The sequence below is a fragment of the Crocuta crocuta genome, unplaced genomic scaffold (assembly GCF_008692635.1).
Source record: "Crocuta crocuta isolate KB4526 unplaced genomic scaffold, BGI_CrCroc_1.0 scaffold229, whole genome shotgun sequence".
Lineage (NCBI taxonomy): Eukaryota > Metazoa > Chordata > Mammalia > Carnivora > Hyaenidae > Crocuta > Crocuta crocuta.
In genome coordinates, this window is record NW_027536464.1 from 774,852 (window position 1) to 798,109 (window position 23,258).

At 37.2% G+C, this 23,258-nt stretch overlaps 1 protein-coding gene across 1 annotated transcript in view; it reads left to right on the plus strand.

The window, feature by feature from the left end:
• VWC2L (von Willebrand factor C domain containing 2 like) overlaps nucleotides 1-23,258 on the plus strand; it is a 147,525-nt gene that overhangs the window by 82,151 nt on the left and 42,116 nt on the right. The window lies entirely within an intron of this gene.

Below are 23,258 nucleotides of genomic sequence, written 5' to 3' on the forward strand. Positions count from 1 at the left end.
TATTAATATATAGTACAGTATTACATTAAAATATTAACTATATAAAATATTAACTTATTACCTGTATAATTATATTAAAATATTAACAGACGTTATATCAGAGTAGTTGAAATTACTAGAGTTGCTCCTCTAATTTTTGTAAATGCTCTATAGGAGAATGTGCTATTTTATTTTATTTATTGTCTATTTATTTTTGAGAGAGACAGAGCGTGAGCAGAGGAGGGGCAGAGAGAGAGAGAGAGAGGCTCAGAATCCAAAACAAACTCCAGGCTCCAAGCTGTCAGCACAGAGCCTGACACTGGGCTCAAACTCATAGACCACGAGACTATGACCTGGGCCAACGTTATGCTGTTAACTGAGCCACCCAGGTGCCCCGGAAAATGTGCTATTTTAGAATTACAAAATATAAAATTGATTTTATAAATCAAGGTCAAAATTAATATATTTCTTTGGAGCAATAAGTATTATTGCAGAAGCATATTTTTTAAGTTAGATTTTTGCCACAATTAACTATAATTGAAAATATTTGTAATATTTAATCAGTGTATCTGAAAACCTTAGTGACTCAATATCCAAACCACAGACATTTTAACATTGTTAAGGAATTCTCTAATCAAAAGACAAATGACATTATCTACCTCACATAATCAGATAGAGCTTAATATCCAATTGAATTTTATTTGAAGTCCTTAATTCTATTTTAAACAAATTGGAAATCTACTAATTAATATATCAGATAGAACAATGGCATATATGGGATGATCATAGCAATAAAGATTAGTAATCATTTTCATACATCTTCCTATATTTGACCCTCATATGTGTAAACAGGAATAATGCTTTTCCAATGACAGATAATGGAGATATTTGTTAGAACAAATTAATGGAGTTTTCCAGGGTCCCTTAGCAAGTCAGTGATGAAACCAGGTTTTTGACTTTGTACCCTTGAATTCTAACCAAAGTCCAGAGCTTGTGCGTATGTTCTATGCTAGCACCCTAAAATAATCATTCTCTCTTATACACTCACATGATTGTATCAAAAATATTTGTTACTAAAGTATATTTGTAACTGGTGAGTTTGATAACTCACTTCTATTCAACATCCTTGGAGACAGTCATGAGCCTAGAGAGGGTTCATCATTTCCACTAGATGGCGTTTAGTCTGCTCCTCCTCTTACAAATCGGTTTCAGAGAATTTATTTGAGGCTACTTGCCACATTTTAAAAATGTAATTTAAGAAAGATCTTAACAGATATGGCATTCACATTGTTTTAAAAGCCAGTTAATTCCAGGGTCTTGAATTACCACTACCTTTATGAATTTTTAAATGATGCAGCTGCTTTTATTTCTTACTCAAAACGATAGACATGACCTCCAAGTTCCCTACTGGGGAAAATGGAAGATAATAGTGTCCCCACTCCCATTCCTTTTACCCCTACCTCTCCTTTCCTTCTTCCCCTAACTGCCATCTGTATTTCACATGATCAAAGTTGGTCGTATTTATAATTTGTCAAGTTTTGTTCACAGGATGATTCTAAATGTTGAAACTATAGAGTAACATAACTGGCATTTTTTTCCCCACTAACTACCACATGGTTTACTATAATCACATTTCCTATCTTATACAACTAGTGTATGCTTTTTTTTAACTTGGAGTTTCCCATTCATTTCCCCCCATTTTGCCTTTATCTCATAAAATTTATGGACTTTTCTCATACTTACATGGATTTTTAAAATTTATAATCATTTTTTATTTCCAAGAGCTCTTTCCAGTTTTCTGATTTTACTTTTTATACTCCTTTTGTTTTACTAATAAAGTTTTATCCCCTCAAATGTACTTGAGAATTTAATTTCGAAAGTTCTCACTCATTTCCAAAAAGGGTACTGTTTCCTCAATGTTTTTTTTTTTTTTAATTTTCCTTCCTATCTTTCTTTCTATCCCCACTCCCTCCCTCTTCTTTCTCTTTCATTTTCTGTATACTGCAGCTCACAGGATGCCGACTCCTCCTCGATTCACTCTGAGTTCCTCAGGGAGATGGGGCCACACTTGCACCCAGGTTTTTATTGACCTCCTTCCCTTCCCAGTCTCAATTCCCCACTAGAGTTCCCAAATAAGCTACTTGCATCTGAACAGTGAATTTTCTAAAGTGTGTCAGATCTTCAACTGCACTTTCACATTAACTGCGAAGCAGTTGAATAAATGGGGATAAGGCATTCATTTTGTTGGAAGATTCCTACTAAACCCAATTTAGATATTTTACTCTTGAGATTAATCTCAAGATTACGACCTGATCTTTCGTTGTCTCTAGTTCCTAAGACACTGTCAATATACTCCCAAGGCAGTTTCTATTTTCCTGTTTCTTTAAAGAAAAATTTTACTACTTAAAAAAAATTGCCATTGATTTTAAGTTTGCCTGGAGGTGGGGTGTCTGGAAGGGCTCTGTCAGTTGAGCATTCAGCTTTACAGTTTGCGATTTCAAGCCCCACATCAGACTCACTTTTAGTGCAGAGTCTGCTTCAGATCTTCTTTTTTTTTTTTTTTAAATTTATTTCTAAGAGAGAGAGAGAGAGAGAGAGACAGCGTGGTCAGAGAGAGAGGGAGTCACGGACTCTGAAACAGGCTCCAGGCTCTGAGCTGGCAGTCAGCACAGAGCCCGACGCGGGGCTCGAACCCACGAACCGCGAGATCATGACCTAAGCGAAAGTCGGAGGCTTTACCGACGAAGCCACCCAGGCGCCCCTGCTTCAGATCTTCTGTCCCACTCTCTTATCCCCACCCCCACTTGTGCTCTCTCAAAAATAAACATAATATATATATAATACAAGAGGGAAATGTCCTGACTTCTGCACTGCTGCCGATTTGGATGGGAGGTGGGGGTGGTTAAGGGGAAGAAATTGAGTTGAAGACAACCTTGTTATACCCTCTCCTTCCCTGTCATCTTTGCTTTACCTGAGAGCTGAGTTGCTTTGGGGTCCTAAAGGGCAACTGGTTGGGTGTAACCCCTTATGTTCTAATGTCAGAAATAGCTTTTTTCCCCCTCCCCTTTAAAGTTCAATTATTCTCATTCATCCAGGTTATTGTTAAAATTTGCTACTGATGATAGTTCCCCTATTCTCTTCATTACTATAGATTTATGCTTTTTTCAAATCAATTGCCTTATAATCAATTTAAAGATGGCATCTTGAAAGAAAGGAAACAAACATACATGATCAGAGTACCATATTAAATGGAAGCCAACTGTTTTTTTTTTTTTAAATAAAGTTACTAATGAAACTTATTTTATATCTTACATAACTATGAACTATTAAAATAAGATCCCATTTGGAACTAAAGGATTATAAAATATATACAATATTGGTGCAGAAGGCACCTGACTTAATTTTGATGGGCATTACTTTTTAATTGTCTGCTATATCCCAAGCATCATTATAATTTTATTTTGTCTTTCTTCAGAATCAGAAAGCTATTTGATACTCATTCCAAAAGCTTTTGAATCCTAATAACTCATTAATGGGATCCAGATGTAAGTTAAATGGGCTATCAGAGATTGTGGTGATCAGTTGTGTTTATACTTTGGGGCTCTCTGTGACTCTGCTGAAATATTTAGATATTACAATTTACTCCTTTTAGGCATTAAGTATTTAACTCATCCTCACATGATCTAACTCCTCGTTATAGAGCTGTTCTGTTAGTTCTAGAAATCTCTTGAGAAAATGGTATTAGTTCTAGTGTCTCCTCCATATCCTATCCTTTAATATATCCTTCCAACTAAAGCAGATAAGATACTTTGTTGGTTCAGATTTTTTTTCTCCCCTATTTAAAAGAAGACTTCATGTAGCAAATTAATTCACTCCTAGTTTTCCTTCTCACAGTTTTGAGAAGGGCTTCTTAATGTAATGTAGATACTCAAAGAGAGGTTAATCCTACTTGGGACTTTACTGACCCTCCTAGACACATTCCAATGGCTCCTCTAGTCTGTAGGAATCCCATCCTCAGTCACTTAACTCACAGAAGTATATTGCCTGGCATGTATTCATTCCCTAACAGATAATAACTGAATATATTAATGAATCCTAGAATAGCTCTACCCATTGGCCCATGTAGTAGGGAGAATAATGGCTCCTCCAAAGATCTCCACATCCTAATCCCCAAGATCTAAAATATGTTTCCTTAGCACAAGTTACTTTAAACATATAATTAAGATCATTGACCTTAAGATGGGAAAATGTCCTGGATTATTCAAATGGACCCAGTCTTTTTTTTTGTTTTTAATGTTTTATTTATTTCTGAGAGAGAGAAAGAGAGACAGCATGAGCAGGGGAGGGTCAGAGATAGAGGGAGACACAGAATCCGAAAAAGGCTCCAGGCTCTGAGCTGGCTGTCAGCATGGAGCCCTATACAGGGCTTGAACCCACCAACTGTGAAATCATGACCTGAGCTGCAGTTGGACGCTTAACAGACTGAGCCACCCAGGCACCCCTCAAATGGACCCCATCTAATCACATGGGTCCTTAAAAGCAGAGAATCTTTCTCAGCTATGGTCAGAGAGATGCAATCTTGCTGACTTTCATGATGGAGGAAGGAACCATGAGCCAAGGAATTCAGGTGGCCTCTAGAAGGTAGAAAAGGCAAAGACCTGGATTATTCCCTAAGGCCTCGGAAAGAAATGCAGCCCACTTGACACCCTGATTCTAGCCCAGTATGACAGACTTCTAACCTACAGAAGGTAATTTAATACATTTGTGTGGTTGTAATCCATTAAGGTGATGGTAATTTATTATAGCATTAATAGAAAATAATATACCTTTGACCTCTATGCCTGAAAGAGCCTCACGTTTGTTTCTGCTTGTTGAAAATTCTCTCCATCCTTCAGAACCCAATTTAAATGCTATTTCCACATGAATACTTTCATGTCTCCCCCTCCCTAGATGAATTTTTCTTTCCTTTTTATAAATTTTTATTGCCTATTTTGAGGTTTCTTTTGTGTCTCTTATCTCTTTTTTGCATTTTAAGTTGAGAATCCAGCAAGCTTTATTATAAGATCTTCATGGGTAAGAATCCTGTCTTATTTTTTACCCATGAATATAATACTTTAAACCTATGTAAAGACTTGTTACTGTGATCAGGAAATAAAAACTTATAACTACACTTCTATGAACTGAATTCTGCCTCCCCAAATATATGTTAACACCTTAACCCCCAATGTGACTATATTTAGAGAGAGTCATTAGGAGGTAATTAAAGTTAAGTGAGGTCAGAAACCTCAAATGGGGTCCAATGGGGTCCTAATCTGATAGAACTGTGGCTTTATAAGAGGGAGAGATCTCTGTCTGCCATATGAGAACACTACTAGAAATCAGGAAGAGAATCCTCGCCAGAAACAGAATTGGCAGGCACTTTCATCTCAAACTCTCAGCCCTAGAACTATAAGAAATATGCTTCTGTTGTTTAAGCCACCCAGTCTATAGTATTTTGACATGGCAGCCCAAACAGACTACTACACACACCTGAAGAAAAAGTTATCACAATACATTGCTTCATAAAAGTTATATAATCTCATGAAATCCTGCATTATTTAAAAGTGTAAAGATGTTGAACTGCATGAAACAAAAGATATATGTCTATATCTATATAATGTTTTTGGCCTTGCTTCCAGGGGTGATAAACTTAATCCTTATCCTTGCCAGGTGTGCCTCTTGTTTTTGTGAATTATTATTTACAAACTATCCCTCTTTCACAAATGGCCCATCCATGTTACTTAATCTCATTTGATTATAGTCTTGATCTCATTTGATTATAGTTTCAGATAATGCACACGAGAGGGATTTAAGTGAATTTTTCTATTTATAACAAATTAGCTGGGAAGTACCGGTACTGCTCCCTGCTCAATCAAAAACCGGTCAGTAGATTTTTTTGTTTTCTATGTTTACCTTCATGGTAGCCCTAATATTCTGATAAGCTATCATCTGATTTCAAAATCACTTACTATTGCTTTCTAAAAATTATTCTGTCGGCATGACAGGTACTTGCTGATGAATAATAGGGATTTTGGTACAAACCAAAGACCAGTGCTATCAGGTCAAAAAATAGAATTCAAGAGGAGATGCATTAAATCCAACATGCAAGAATCTCAAATCTAAGCTGTCAAAAGGAGTAGTTTCCCCAATACAACAGTGATATGCCACAAGAAGAATGTATAATGTGAATGTAACTGAAAACTTTATCGTTTGTGACTTTATGCATCAAGGTTGGCATGATGAATTATAGTTAGAAGTAAAATGATCACATAAACTGTAGTATCTAAGTGAAATATGTGCTAGAAAGTTTCTACACAGGAAAACATCAGTGGTTTTCAAGGACGATCTCTTTTAGAATCCACTGAAACTCTGGTGATTTTCAAGGTTGAATGCTGATAGAATCCTCTGTAATGGTAATCCAACTGAAATGAGTGGACAAAGGCCTTTTTCTATGGAAAAAGGAAGCTGGGATCTTGGTCATTTAGCTCTGTTAGACAAAAGATTAATCCACAGCTATAAACAAGAGAAACCTTAGAACTGTCCTAATACTGATGGTAACATTTTTGAAATGAATGTCATTTGGGTCAAACAAGTGATTCCTTCAAGGTCAAGGAGAACCGACAACATCTCTCCAATTATTATACACATTAGACCTTTAACGTGACCTTCACACTATATTTCCTTCACCTTGCAATTCAATCAATCAAGCCTTCCCAATCAGGAACATCCAACATTATACAAACCAAGTTAATGTGTTTGTGAACAGATTATTAAGTGATGTCTAAGGTGTGAAATAACAGTCTTTTTCTGAAAATGTACAAAGTATGACTCATTTCTCCATTAGGCCAATATCAGAGTGGAGAAGCTCCTCATCATGGTACTTAATGGTATTTCATTTGTAGTGCCAGAATTACATACAAACACTCATAACATAGCAGAGAAGATTCTCACTATTGATACTCCTCAGAGATAGGACATGAGTTGAACAGAGTTTGACATGACAACTAGCCAAATCTGTTATTCATTCCTTCATTCAAATATTCAACCTAGAATTCTGGAAAGCTACTTTGTGACTAATAAAGATTGCTACTGGTGGTCATGTTGAGCCATGTACTTCATAGAATATAGAACCAATTTTGGGGGTGGGTGGGTTACAATTTATAGGAAAAAAACCTCTTTATAAAATACAATAGTATCATCTTCAGTACTCCTGGGAAGCAGTCATCCATTCTCTCCTTAAAACCTTCCAGAAAACTCTAAAGACAAATTCTGAGATTGAGAAGTCTGCCCCCTAATATTATCTCTGGCAGCCACAATGCTATATGCTGGTCACATGGCATGCTGAGTTCAGTTCAACTTGAAGAGCTGCCATTCTGCCAGAAGTGGTCTGCAGGATGACAGCAGGGTGTTGGTAGAGCAAATATCCTTGGCTCTGGGTTTTATTTATCAGTGAGAACTGATTGATGGTTCAGCCCATATACACACACTCCAGCTAATGGATTCATCTTTACAGCTCTAAATGTAATGCCATGTTAATTTGGATAAACGGTTGTTAAGGTTCATATCAGAGGTTTGTTTTTTCTATAATCATTTACTTAACATCTTAATTTTTCCCTCTCAAGCCTTCTGATTTAAATTGCTTAAAGATAATCTCTGTGTTAATACCAGAAAGCATCTGTGTTTTGTCAAGTGTAGGCAAGAGAAACATAATTGTATCAACTTCTGATCTTTAGGTAATATTTTTCTTCTTCTTTCTTGAAACCCTTTACTTTAACACAGTGAAATAAGATATTTGAACATCAGGGCAAATTCTGCATTTTTAAACCTCTCTTTCCATTTATTTTGATCTTTGTCTAGATAGATAGCTGATAGACATATAGATTAATCTACATATTTAAAGGATAATATTTTTACAACTAAATCCCACCCCACCCCCCACTTCAGAATATTCAGTAGCAAAAGAAGCTACATTTTGCCAAAAAGATAGTGTTATAAGAGGAAATCATGATACATTTTTTTGCAGTCCCAGCAATGGGATGGTAAGGGCCTATAGGACTTTACCTAGAAATCTTTTATTAGGTCATTATCATGCAATCTAGTGATGAGAAGAAGAAGGCTGGATCCTGTAAATACATACACACATCTGAAAACTGGCAGTCGCTTTTTTGGTGGAGATGTGTTATTCCAAAATTGGCATAATCACAGTTTCCACCTCGTTTATGACCAGCATAAAAAATTGCATAAAATATCATGCACAGCTGTAGTCAGAAGGAAGATTCAATTTGGGCTTTGTGTAGACTTGACTTGCTGCCAGTGCAGTTATATACATCATCCAGGGCTGCATTTAAAAGGATAAAATACAGTTTTAATTCTTACGGCAAATTTATTTTGTTAAAGAAAGATAAAAATGTTAAAATAGATCATAAAGAGCATTAAGTCCCTCCCTGCCCCCTGCCCAGTCCATCTTTTGTTAATATAACATTAAAGGGTTAGCAGAAGATGGGAAAGCCATAAAATTAAAGGTTAAGACTACAGTTCTATCTATGCACAGAATGAGAAGTTATCTGGTATGATTGCATGCTCCTTTTTGCTACTCAGACAGCCTTGTTGAGAATATTATACGTGAACAACCTCAAACATCCCTGCTGATTTCTTTGAGAAATCTCAAAGGCCAAAGTGATAGAGAACAGCATGGGTAAGCTACTGAGGAATAACAATGTTTTCATCTGAAACCCAAAAGCACAATATAGCATGCAGTTTTACAAGGAGATTTTCTCCACACCTATGGAGGAGAGGGCTGAGTACCACTGCATCACAGCATCTTTAAACTCTCAAGAGCCTTAAAGAACCAGCTGCTTCATTTCCAACTGGGGTCCACAGAAAATAAGTGAGCTGGTAAATGCCACATGGCTGGTCATTGACTGAATCAGAACCAGACCGCTATTCTCTACAACTTGAATACGGTGTTCTACCTCTAATACATTATGCTGCTTCAGGGAGAGCTTGGCACCTCAAGGAATGAGGGAGAATGTCCACTGAGAGATAGAGGGGAAAACTTTTTATTTACCTGGTGGTGTGCTGGAGCCAATCTGCACACTCTTAAGAGTTAACGGTACTCATCTCTTCCTGACATACAATAGTGACTTTGTTAGTAGCCTGAAATGAGCCATGGTGGGAGTCTTTACATCACAGAAATGGGCACATGCTAGAAATCAGGGTCCTTCTTTTCCCTGGAGCTGGTTGTTAAACATGTATCAGCATGTCACTACAGTTACCACAACATCCCAGGAGTTAGTACATCAAGGCTCAAGTGTAAAGCTGTTCTCACCTACCAACACTCATTTCCCTTCTCAGTCTCCAATTACCAACTCTCAGTCATTTCCAGCACAGTTTGTGAGGAGCTGCCATGAGGCTCCTTCAAGACTATACAGATCTTGAGAATAACCTGTTTCCGGGGGCTAGAGCTCTACCGGGACAATTTTGTCAGGAGATACCAGAACTTGCAATTTTGTCACTAACTTACAAAAAGCTAATATGTCAATAGTTGCTAGAGCTTCAGGTTCTAAAGACTTATTTCTTTTAATCTAAAGAGTCTATTGGCAGGACAAACAGATTCTTGAATTTAAGAAAAGAAGTGGAGCAAGAACTGCATAGAAACCTGACTCAGCCTCTACCAAAAGGATATTTCTTAACAAGAGACAGGAAAATATAGTTTCTAACAGCTTTGTAGGCAGGTAGGTTTGATCCCAGCCCTAACACCTGTGAGCTATGTGACCTTGTACCAGTTAGTAACCTCTTCATGCCTTTCATTATATTTAAATGTAAATAAAAATTATTTATCTCTATCTACCCAATAACCTTAAGGTTACTGCATGGATTAAATAAGATACAATGCACTAAAATCCATTCCCATTTGCCTACCCCCAAATTTTGCTCTGGAAATTATTTCCCTCTCTTTTCTTCTCTCTCTCTCTTTTTTTCTCCACTCATGGCTTTATTTCCCATCATTTCAATGACCTCTTTTTATCTTATCAAGATTACCAGTGACCTCCATATTACTAAATCCATTGGTCAAGTCTTTGCTCTTTTCTTACTTGACCTAGCATATGACACAGCTAAGCAATCCCTCCCTCCCCAATATACTTTCTTCACTTGGTTTTTAGTACCCCAGCCTCTCAGAACTCTCAGAACTTTCCTCTTCCCTATGGACACTACCACTACAGTGGTCCTAGGGAACATAAAGGAGAGTTACAGTATGTTATATTGGATTATAATAGGGACATTGGACCCTAGTGAGGGAGGTGGAGATGCTGCAGGTGGTAATGAGTAGGAAATATTCAGACTAGCATTTTTCAATTTTGGCTACACATTTGAATCCCTGGGGAGCTTTTGGAACTCATAATGTCCTGGCCACAGAAAGGAACTCAAAACCTTTTGGGGTGAGACCAGGCATTATTATTGTTTAAGATTCCCCAGGTGATTACAATGTGCAACCAATGCTGAGAAACACTGATCTAGATGAAGGAGAAGTAAAGGCAGATGCCAAGGAGAGGAAGAGGCTTACAGAAAGGCTCCACAGGGGATTTAGTAGGTAAATGAATGCAGAAGATTGAGAAAGGATTAGTGATGCTAAAGCAGAGAAAGTAAGGAGACTGTAGCATTTCTACACCAAAGACAAACAAGACAATATTATTTAAAAGATACCATAAAAGGTACTTATATTTGAAGAAATTAGAGATGATTTGGGTCATGAGAAAGTATATAAAGATGAATATTGATAGAAACAGTGCTGTGTATCAATTGATAGGAAAACTGGAGTCAGATTGGCTGGATTGGAATTTCTTTTACCTGGGCAAAGTGCCTCAACTTCCTCATCTGTAATATGTATACAACAGTAATCTTATCTCATAAGTCTCTTGGAGGATTTAGATAATTCATATATGGTTCTTAGAACAGCATTTGACACATAGTAAACACACATTAAATGATGATGATGATGATGGTGAAGAAGGAGGAGGAGGAGAAAGAGGAAGAGGAGAGGAGGAGAAGGAGGAATCTTTTGAAAAAGTTGAGACAATTCAGAAATTGGCCCATATTTGGGTTCTCAATTTTCAGAGACCCATAACAGATGCTAAGCCAAGTTTTCTTCCTCCAACTAGAACTAGCACGAGGAACACTGTGAATCATGAAAAACTTCCCTCTGATCCAGTGTTCATTCTCCTTTATGGCATTTCCCCCTTTTCTGTCCTCCAAGACCAGAGCTTTTCCACTTGCAAATACCTCCCAGTAGAAAATAATCTGATAGCAGTACCATTGCTAGGATTACTTTTCTCAATAGAACTCTATCTGCAAATTTTATCTGAAACTGTAGAATGAACGGCTTTATCCTCAAAGGAATGTTAGCAATCAGCAAATTAAGTGAGCTAATGTAGATGAAATCACTTTTAATTTATAAATTACAATGCAAATATTAACCTTGACATTGGATAACTTACTTCTGTAAAGCTCTTGAGTTGCTTAGAGGAAGGACCCTGCTTTATTCATCACATACTTAGCAAAAAGCATGTTGGATGTTGCAGAAAGGCCCACATTCCTTACTAGTAGCACATTAATCCAGGCTTATAGGAAAAAACTTGACTGGAGTGAAGTGTGATGAGCATTGTACCAAAAAGTAGGTTTTCAGGTTGCTTGTGAAAGTTTCTATTCTTTTGAAAAGACTTAACATGAAAATCATGCTGATTTATCCAAAATCTGTGTGACTAGGAAGCAAAGGGAAGAGAGGAAACACAGGGATACATGTGTCCCTAGAATCACAAACTTGTCCATTGTCAGATCCTATCTTTCCACTTGAGATTTCCACTACTTATCAATGGGTTGCTCATCCCAAGACATATTTATGGAGCACCCACTATGTGGCAAGTAGCTTCCATGGCACTGGAGGTATAAGATGAGTAAGAAGTACTGAGAGGCATGCAAGAGTATGGCAGGTAGACCACTTAACTCAATAGATCAGTTTGACATAACAAAGAAATTGCAAAGATGGAAGCAGGTACAGTGTACCGCGAGAGTACCTCTCTCAGCCCACATTGAGAACCACAAGTGTGTTTAGAAGGTAACAGCCTAGCCAGGGAAAGAATGTTCAAGATAAAAGACAAAACCAAACCAAACCGTGAAGCACCTGCAGTAGCATGCTGGTTCCCAAGCAGCATGGTCTTTCCCAAGCAGTAGGTCACCCTCAGAATACTGTAGTCTCTAATTCGAGAAGCCTTTCCCTCCCTTTCCAGAGATGGCACATCATTTCTTTTTTTTTTATTAAAAAAAATTTTTTTTTTTTTACAAATAGTTTATTGTCAAGTTGGTTTCCATATAACACCCAGTGCTCATCCCCACAAGTGCCCTCCTCCATGCCCATCACTCCCTTCCCCTCACACACCCATCAGTCCTCAGTTTGTTCTCAGCATTAAAGAGTCTCTCATGGTTTGCCTCTCTCCCTCCCCAACTATTTCCTCCTTCTTCTCCCCCGCAGTCCTCCGTTAAGTTCCTAATCCTCCTATAGGAGATGGCACATCATGTCTCTCCACCATCTGAAAGGACAGTCTCATTTTCTCACTCCTGCTCCCTTTAATGTGCGTGCCCAGTTGCGTATATACACACACCCAAACACAGGCCTTCCAGAGTGGCTTGCTTGACCGAATGATGCCTTTGCACCAAAAAGGAAATGGTCTCAAAATAAAAACAAAATGTAGATGTGCAAAGATGCACATTGTAATTATCTACATATTTTAAATAACACCAAGAAGGATTAAGACATTATGATATATTCACAAAATGAAAAACCCTGAAGTTACTAATAATACAAATTTTAAGACTATTTAATGGCATGGGAAAATTCTCCAGATATAATGTTTGCTTCTGTTTTTTGTGTATGTGTGAGCACATATATGTATGCATACATGCATATATATTTGTATATACACATATATATTTATATATACATGATCATTGTATATTATTGTATATATATGTATATATTTGAATTTCTCAAATTTTCTGCTTTGTGTATGGACTTACACAAACAAAAGGCGAATATGCGTACACATGCATGGATGCATATGTATATATTTGTATGTATGTTTGTGCATGTATGTATGTATACATGCATATTCACCATTTATGTTTACATAAGCCTGTGTTCAAAGTAGAAAATTTGAGAAATGCAAATAAACAACTAAATACTTAAGTGAATTTCATATATAATCTCAACACTCAGAGATAATCATTGCTAACATTTAGGCATATATTTTCCCAGGCCATTGTCCATACACACTTGCTTTTTTAAAAACTAAATTGGAATTCTGAGTTTTTGTGTCATGTGTTATGCTCATTCCATGTAATGTCATATCAAGAACAATTCTTCGTATTTTAATTATTCTTTGTAAATGATGCTATCAATATTCCATCTTTTGAATGCTGTGTAATTTATTTAGCAGTTTACTTATTGTGGACAGTAATGATTGTTATCTTCTCGTTGTTATAAATGACTCTCCAGTGAACTTCTTTGACCATAAGTCTTTGTTCATATATTCACTTATTTCCTGAGACTGGCTACATAGAAGTAAAATTACTGGGTCAAAAGGTAAATGATTTTTAATGCTCTTGAAATATATTCCCTAAATTGCATTCCAGAAAGGTTATACTGGCTAATACTCTCACCAACAATGTACCACAGCACTGTTAACTCTCTGTCTCCAGTGTTATCTTTTAACGGCATTGCAAATTTGATTCATGAAACACTGGATCTCTCTTTGTTGTTACGTTATATTAAAGAAAACAAAGTATACAAAACAGTATATGCAATAGGACCTCAACAATGTGAAATTATGCCTAGGAAAAAAAAATTAGTGGAAGAAAATACATGAAAATGTTTAGTAATTGGTGGTAGAATAATAGATTAACACCATTTTCATATAACAATATAACAGCATATGTATTAATTGTTTAAAAGCTACCATATTTCAGGAAACATGGTAAGTAATTTACATGCAATCTCTCAGCTATCCTCAAAGCCCTACAAAGCTTTATTGTGCCATTTATAGAAGAGCATGACTAAGCCTAGAAAAATAGAAAGAGGCCAGAATTTAAACCCAGGCTTAACTAGTTTCACAGTTCCTGCTTTTTCTTCTTTCCTCTCTACTTTCTCATAGTTTTGCTCTTTTGCCAAAGAATATGTATTCCTTTTAAAATTATAAAAGCAACAAAAGCTATTTTTACACAAATAAAAGGGTCCCTTACTAAAACTGTTGCAAATAAAATTTGACCAACTTCCCCAGAAAAGCAGCTCATTGTCCAGCTCAAGGAGGTATGACCATGAGATACTTTGGATGCCCCACAATAACCATGAGTTCCCCAAAAGCAAGGGATCATCAGCATCATCACTTGGAACATCAGCCCGCACACTCCTGAAACCACACATCATGGGTTGCTGCTTATCCCTGTAGATATTAACTGGGCCATGGCTGGTAGCAATCACTCTGCCCATGCCATGCCCACTCTGCCTACATAGGGACATAGACAAAGTCAGAATCCAAGCTCTTGCCCTTGCTGCATCAATAGGATTATACTTTCTCTGTATTAATATTCATTTTAGTAATTTTTAAGAAGGTAGCAGATAGGAAGTGAGTATGCAAACATGATGTTTTCTCATGTTTAAAAATGACAAGCTTGTTTCTATTTTTGTTAAAGTCCAGATACCAGCTAGACAATTGTTATACAATACTTTCAATATGTATTACCAATACTAAAATAGATAATCAGAAAAAAACATATATCTGCAAAGGAGTGTTCTAACTTGTCTTTTAATTATACGTTTGGGCAAATTTTAATGTTTTTGTAATGTTTATTTTTGAGAGACAGAGCACAAGTGGGGGTGGGGCAGAGAGAGAGAATCCAAAGCAGGTTCCAAGCTGTTAGCACAGAGCCAGACATGGGGCTCAAACTCACCAGCTGTGAGATCATGACCTGCACCAAAGTCAGACGCTTAACTGACTGAGCCATCCAGGTGCCCTTATATTTGGGCAAATTTTAAAAACACACTACTTAATGACCATTTAAGTTTTAATAATACACGCTTGCAGATAGATGAATACAATAGCTATTTTATGCAATAAAAAGCTATTTTTCAAACTGTTATTTCTGTTTTGGGTTTTATTAAACCTTGATATGTTAAATATATTGAAGACACAATACACAGAATAAGGAATTAAATTTAAAAATAAGGAACAAATAAAGAATATTTTTATATGAGTGAAAAATCCCAAAGGTAACTTTTTTAATATTCAAAGAACATGTTGATCGCACTTGTAATATATTCAGATGCATCATCAGACATTATATCAATACAGAAATAAGCATTAACAAACCAGACTTTGTTACTAAACTTTCAGGTAAATATATATTCTGTTGACTTTTGTCAGCAGAGAGCTAACTTGATTCTATCATTGTGTATGACTTGTTTCTAAGGCTGCAATGTCAATGTCTGGGCCATATTCCCCTGACCCCATGCTATCTCCTCATTTCATTATAAACCCAGTTGTCTTCCCATTGCTTGACCCCTGTGACAATACAAATCAGTGTACAGAGCCTTTAGGGGATTCACATTATTGAGAGAAGCACAAACTTACCCATTTCTTGTTTTACAAGAGCCGGTAAAAGTCTGCCAATCTAGTAAAGTTTTGCTTTTCCCCTCTTCCCCTAAAATGTCCAAATATTTATACTGGTTTCACAAAGTATCAGGATTCCTCATTAGAAAAGGCAAATATTGGGGTGCATGGGTAGCTCAGTTGGTTGAGCGTCGAACTCTTGATCTCGGCTCAGGTCATGATCCCAGGGTCATGAGATTGAGCCTGCATCAAGCCCCATGTCTAGCCCCATGCCAAGTGTGGAGCCTGCTTGGGATTCTCTCTCTCTTACCCCCTGCCCCTCTCCCCTGCTCGCATTCTCATGTTCTCTCCCTCTAAAAAATAAAAAATAAAGAAAAGGCAAGTATTTTAGAAGTCGTAATGTCTACACTTGTAATTGAGAAACTGAGTTATTTTCTAAGATACAAAGAGAAATTATTTGAGATGCCAGAGAAATTAACGTGAAATTACTTCTTAAGTCTTTAAAAGCTTCAAATTTTGCCAAATGTCTATTTTTACTGGTAATAGTTACTTCCTGGGGTTAGCTAGAAGTACTTAAGGGAAGCATGGTGGATAGAATGACCTAAGGTTAACTTGGGCAGGAAAATTAAGAGATCCACATCTCATTTATCCATAAGCTTAAGAAATTGTTATTTATACATTACAGAAGAACAATGAGAAAAAATAAAAGTTCAAATATACTGAACCCTGCCATATCCTATCATATAAAGCAATTTTTTAAAAAGCATATGGTCATAATATATACTGTGTCATCTAACAGTAATAAAACTCATCTTGGAGAAAGATTCTCGCACAGAGAGCCGTGACATTGAGGCTTTTCTTTCCAGGAAGAAACTTATTCATGCCGGCATGGCTCAGTTGTGTTCACACCCAAAGAACTAAGCCCCAAACTCCCACATGGCATAGTTTTTTATACATTGTCTATTTCCTTGTCTCCCATATATGGTAACACACAAACATGCCACCAGATTAGGTGGTCTCATGTTACAAGGTCATGAGGGATGTTGTCCTGTACGCATATAGCCAGTTTGCCTTGAGGGTTTTTTTTTTAATTCCTTAGGGAAGAGACCCTACCACCTTCTTACATTTGTCCCCTTTGATTTTTTTCTCATGCACATCTCAGTTTTTTGGTTCTGTCCGTTCAAACTATTCTTAGTTGTTAAATCTTGACATTCAAGCACGTAAATTGCTCTTATATGAGAAAGAGCAATATCTTAGTTTTCTAAAGATGACCAAGCCTGATTCCAGTCATTCTTTTTCCCAGAGTTCCTACCTTCTGTAAAATTCTTAGATCTCAGCTGAGTTCTGATAATTTCCCCCTTCAGTCTTTTTCTCCCATAGGAGTCTAGATTTTCTCATACATAGAAAATGAAAAAATTAAGCCAGAAAGACTCCCTAGATTTTTCTTGGCAATAAAATGAAAACTGACCCAGTTATGATCCTAACCTATTCTGTTATCATCCCACAAGTATTTATTAAGTGTTGCTATGTGCCAGGCACCACAGTAGGTACTAAGGACACAAAGGTGGAAAGAAGCACAAGGCCCCTTTGCCTCACCTGTCTCATCATCTCATGAGGGTGACACTCGTTTGGCATCGGTGCCTTGTCATTGCCATTTCTCATGCCCTGGTCTCCTCAAGTGAAAGATGCCACTTTTTACAGCTTATTTAAAAGAACCAGACCATTTGACCATCAAGCTAAATATATTGTAGACAATTAACATATAATCTTGGCTCAAAGGTTAGAAGAACACAAAAAGATTTCATTTTCATTTCTTCACTGACAGCTTCAGAGCCAAGGGCACTTCAGCTGACTTTATGGCTTTTTCGAAATGCCAAGTGCAAGTCAGGTGCACACACTTATTGAGTGGTTTGTGTTTAGAAGAGCCTGGAGGCAAGGGCGGTGGGGAGCATTCTTTTTTTTTCTATAATTTTAAATAAATAATGAGCTGATTAGCTCCTCAAAAATTCTTTTTACACTAGCTAAAAAAGTATTTCAGTCTCCCCAGACTGTTTTTTCTGCAGGGAAAATCCCTGTCTGGGAATCTTAACCATCTTGGGGTCAGAGATGCCTTTGAGAATCAGAGAAAGGCAATAAACCTAGGATCTGAAGCAGGTAGAAAATATATATGTGTAGTAAGTACACAGTACAAAATTTTGCCTATAGTCATAGGAAATCCATGGACCCCAAATTAAGCAACTACTAGCAGAGAATTCAAAAAATTGCATTTCATAAAGTGAGCTGTACAAATATTGGTATTACTATTAATTGGTGAGGAAAATGTTTCCATAGCAAATGAGTCTGGGAAATTAAAAAATATTTTTCGCAATGATCTTTATAAACTCTTCAGTATGTTCATGTATATGGCTCCTCCTAAAAAGATATTGTGGATGTAGCAGTTCCCTAAGTGCCCTGGGCATGGACCCTTTTGCTCTTAACATCCACACATGAATTGCCTTTTCTGATTGGGGTTCTCAGAAACACTCCTAGTAGTCATTCATTACAAATGTTCCTACCAAGCACCCAGATCCATCAACTGAATCTGGCTGAAGAAGATCATCTGTTATGACAGAAGTCAGTCGATAATGTTAAGATTAATAGTCAGTGACTGTTGAGTCACAGGCATTTAAAAAAAATGTCCACTTGTTTTGGTGGAACTTTTCACCTTTTATTTAAACCTTTGGCCTCTAGGGGAGCCTGGATGGCTCAGCTGGTTAAGCAACCAGCTCAGGTCATGATCTCATGGTTCGTGGGTTCAAGTCCCACATCTGGCTCTGTGCTAGCAGCTCAGGCCTGGAGCCTGCTTCAGATTCTGTGTCTCCCCCTCTTTCTGTCCCTCCATGCTCACACTGTCTCTGTTTCTCAAAAGTGAATAAAAATGTTTTAAAAAGATTTAAACCTTTGGCCTCTTAAGTGTCATTTGGGTGTAGTTAACAGCAAACTAAGTCTGTCTCTGCTTTGGTTTCCTCACATGTTAAACATGGATAAAAATAGTATCTACCAATGCCATTACTGTGAGAATTAAATGTGTTAAGAATATATGTAAGGCACTTTGACTAATTTCCAGCACAGAAGTGCCCAATCAATATTAGCTATAACTTTTATTTTCTGTAATTACATTAATATATTTTGTTGCTTAAGTATCACTTGATTAGCTCAGAATATTTTATATAGCCACAGAGAGAAGTATTAATATTTTCAAAAGCAGATGGTGTCAGAATGTCTGAATGTAAATTGAGACATTTCAGGGGGAAAAGTCAGACACTTGGAAAAATAGCCATTTCTTATCCAGGTTACTGAATACATTTTTGTTTTGTTTTATTCAGATATGTAAAGCTACACCAGCACTTAGAAACTTGGTTACAGACAGACACCTGGATGATTCAGTCCTTAAGTATCCAGCTTCAACTCAGGTCATGATATCATAATCTGTGGGTTCAAGTCCCATGTCGGGCTCTGGTGCTAATAGCTCAGAGCCTGGAGCCTGCTTTGGGTTCTGTGTCTCCCTCTCTCTCTAACCGCCCCCCCCCCAACTCATGCTCACTCACTCTTTCTCTCTCTCTTTCAAAAAATAAACAAACATTTTAAAAAAAGAAACTTGGTTAAAGAAAGTGAAATAAAGATAGATCAATTCTGCTGACATCTCCCCACCTATACACAATATTGCTTTGGCATTATTGATATAAGGGGGGGGGAAGCATAAGGTTGATAGATGGCTCAAACTTAATTCCATCCTGACCTGACTCATTATCATAAACCCAAGAATGTGAAAACTGGCCAATTTCTCCTACTGATTTTTCCCAATGCTTTCTTTCCTCATTAAAACCCATTTGACACACAATAGTTGGCTTGCTGTCTTGCTTATAGGTCTCCAATCATTTCTCATTGTGCTTTGAGTGGAATCCTTAGCTCAATCTATGAGGCCACATGTGATGTGGGCAGCTGCTGGCCCTAATCCTTCATATCACACCGCTCATCCCCACCATAAATTTTATTCTGTTCCTTGAAATAAGCTCCTTTCTGCCTCAAAGATTTAGCACTTGCCATGGCCTCTGCCTGTAAAGTTTATCTCCTACATGGTTTATCAGTCAGATCTGGCCTTGACTCCATTTCACTGAGCTGCTAAGAGATGGTAAATCCCTTCCAGCAGGCATTCCTTGATCTCTCTACCTAAGGCAGACCTCCTACCCTTCCTCTCCACACTCATTGTCTAGCATACCATCAGTTGTATTTCCTTAAAGTGCCAATACTTATTTGGCATTACTAGTAAGTGAATATTAGCACTTAAAATCATTCTAGTTATCTTCATGACACAAATGATGTCTTCCATATCTAGTCTACTTTTGGGAGAAGTCATTCTTATTCAGTTATTGTTACTGACCTATAAATTTCAGCCCACTATGATAACATTAACTCATTTTTTAATCATTCATGAACAATTGCAAGGTATGTAATTCTTTTTTTAATGTTTATTTATTTGAGAAAGAGAGAGAACACACACATGTGAGCCAGGAGGGTGAGCAGAGAGTGAAGAGAGAGAATCCTAAGCAGCCTCCATGCTTTCAATCTCTAAAACTGTGAGATAATGACCTGAGCCAAAAACAAGAATCAGATGTTTAACCTACTGAGTCACCCAGGCATCCCAAGATTCATGGCTCTTAACATGAATAGTGAAGCAATCTCGTGGGTATAGGAGTAATAGTAACACCTACAGGAAACTGATGCTCACATAGTTCATTTTCAAAGTATTTTATAGTTTTCAAAGAATGGGCCAGATTACTCTGTTGGTAGATCCTGTGGCAACATTGAAGGATCAAGAATTGATGAAGTCATACAATTTCAGCATCGGAAGAAAACATAAGAGCACCAGTCATCTAATATTTGAATCCCATCTGTGATATCCCTACCAGGTGTACATCCACCATTAATAAGGAAACTCTTGAGGTAACTCTTTCTTCTTTGGAAGTTTCTGACTCTTAGAAAACCTGAAAAGACAAGACAGGACTCCCAGTAACGTTTATCCATTGGTCCTGTTTCTATACCTTATACCCCATTGGAATAAACCTAATCTCTTTTATATGCAATAGCCTTTCAGGTTTCTGAAGACAGTTGTAATATCCTCTTAACGTTTCTCTTATCTGAGGTAATATCCTTAGTTCTTTCAACTATTCTTAATACTCCATTATTTGAAATTCTCACCATGGAACAATCTTCTTAATTTACACCACTTTCTCTACAGCTTTCTTAGCAGGTGAAGCCCAGAAATAAACCCTTTGCCACAAGTAACTAGATCACTGCAGAATAAAGCAGTCTGTCAAAACCTATGTTCATGATGTCAAAGCAACAACAGAGCATATAAAATCACTTAGAAATTTAGCACAAAGAGAGGGGGGGAAAAAAAACAAAAGGGAAGAACCTGAGAAAACTGTCCTCTCTTTCACTCCTACCCACCATCCCCCACTATTCTATAATCATTTCTTATCTAGTTTGGGGTTCTTTTTTTGTAAGTAACTTGCATAGATCACCATAATACAGTCTCTCTCCCTAAGCTTAAAAAGATAAAACATTCTACTTAGCTCAAACTATATGAAATTACTGATATGTATTTAACTTATAAAAATAGCAATTTCTAAATCAAAACCACAATGGGATATCACCTCATACCTGTTAGAACAACTATCATTAATAAGATAAAAAATAACAAGTGTGGACAAAGATGTGGAAAAGAGGAAATCCTTGTGTACTGATGGTGGGAATGTAAGTGTGTAGTCACTAGGGAAAACAGTATGGAGTTTCCTCAAAAAATTAAAAATGGAACTACCACATGACCCAGCAATCCCAAATCTATTATCTGTTGAAAGGAAATGAAATCAGAATCTGGAAAAGATATCTGCACTCCCACGTTCATTGAAGCCTTGTTCACAATAGCCAAGGTATGGAAATAACCTGCGTCCATCAACAGATGAATTTATTAAGAAGACGTGTTGTATATATACAATGGAATATTACTTGGCCATAAAAAGGAAGGAACTTTTGCTATTTGCCACAACATGGATGGACCTACCGGGTGTTATGCTAAGTGAAATAAGTCAAACAAAGACAAATACTCTTTATCACTTATATAGGAAATTAAAAACAAATGGAATTCAGAAAAAGAGGCCAGATGTTATTTACCAGGGACTGTGGGGTGGGGGGAATGGGTAGATGTTGGTAAAAGGGAATAAACTTTCACTTATAAGATTTGGGGGGATCTAATGTACAGTATCATGATTATAATTGACAACACTGTATCATATTCTTCAAAGTTGCTAAGAGAGTAAATCTTAAATGCTCTCAGCACAAAAATCAAATGTTAATTATGTGAAGTGATGGAGGTGTTAGCTAAGGCTACAGTGGAAATCATTTTGCAATATATACGCTTAACAAATCAACATGCTGTGCATCTTAAATTTACATGTTTTGTATGTCAATTACATCTCAATAAATCTGGAAATAATAACAATTTCTTAGGGCAGCAATTTCTTAACCCTGTATATCAAGTATATATAAATAAAATATACTATCAACGTTCTCTGGGTGAAGAAATTAGTTAATAGAGAGGAAGTAGATTGCCTCAGATCACAAGCTAGATAATGACAAACCAGGATCAAGAGCCAGACTCCTGATCCAAGGCTCTTGTTACCATTTCAGGGTACCTAAGGGCAGCCTTTCAGACTCCTAGAGAGGAGGAAAATGTGTCATGTGGTGAGGCAAATTCTACCATAGTCTTCATGTTAAAAATGTAGAAATTGAATCTCAGCTTATTGACTTGGCCCAAATCACAAATCCGAGAGCTGGGAATTTGAACGTGGGTGTTCTGACTCTAAGGCAAGGCACTGCTGGCCAGTATAAAAGTTTCAGTATCTCACAGCTACCATTTACCTTAACTATTAATAGTTCCTGGTTTTCTGGCATTTCTGATTTTTTTCTAACTTGAAACAATCAACAGAAACTAAATGACCAAAATCTGTTTTTTCACTGAGTGTATTTTTTTTTACAAATAGTTTATTGTCAAATTAGTTTCCACATAACACTCAGTGCTCATCCCCACAAGTGTCCTCCTCCATGCCCATCCCTCCTCCCCCCCACATCCATCAGTCCTCAGTTTTTGTCAGCATTCAAGAGTCTCTCATGGTTTGCCTCTCTCCCTTTCCCCCACCATTTCCGCCCTTCTTCTCCCCCTTGTTCCTCCGTCAAGTTCCTCCTAATCCTCCTATACGTGCAAACAGATGATATTTGTCCTTCTCTGCCTGACTTATTTCGCTCAGCATAACACCCTCAAGGTCCATCCATGTTGCTACACATGGCCAGATTTCATTCTTTCTCATTGCCATGTAGTATTCCATGGTATAGATAAACCACATCTTCTTGATCCATTCATCTGTTGATGGACACTTAGGCTCTTTCCATGTTTTAGCTATTGTGGAGAGTGCTGCTATGAACATTGGGGTACATGTGCTCCTATGCATCAGCATTTCTGTGTATTTTTATAAGTGATTTCCT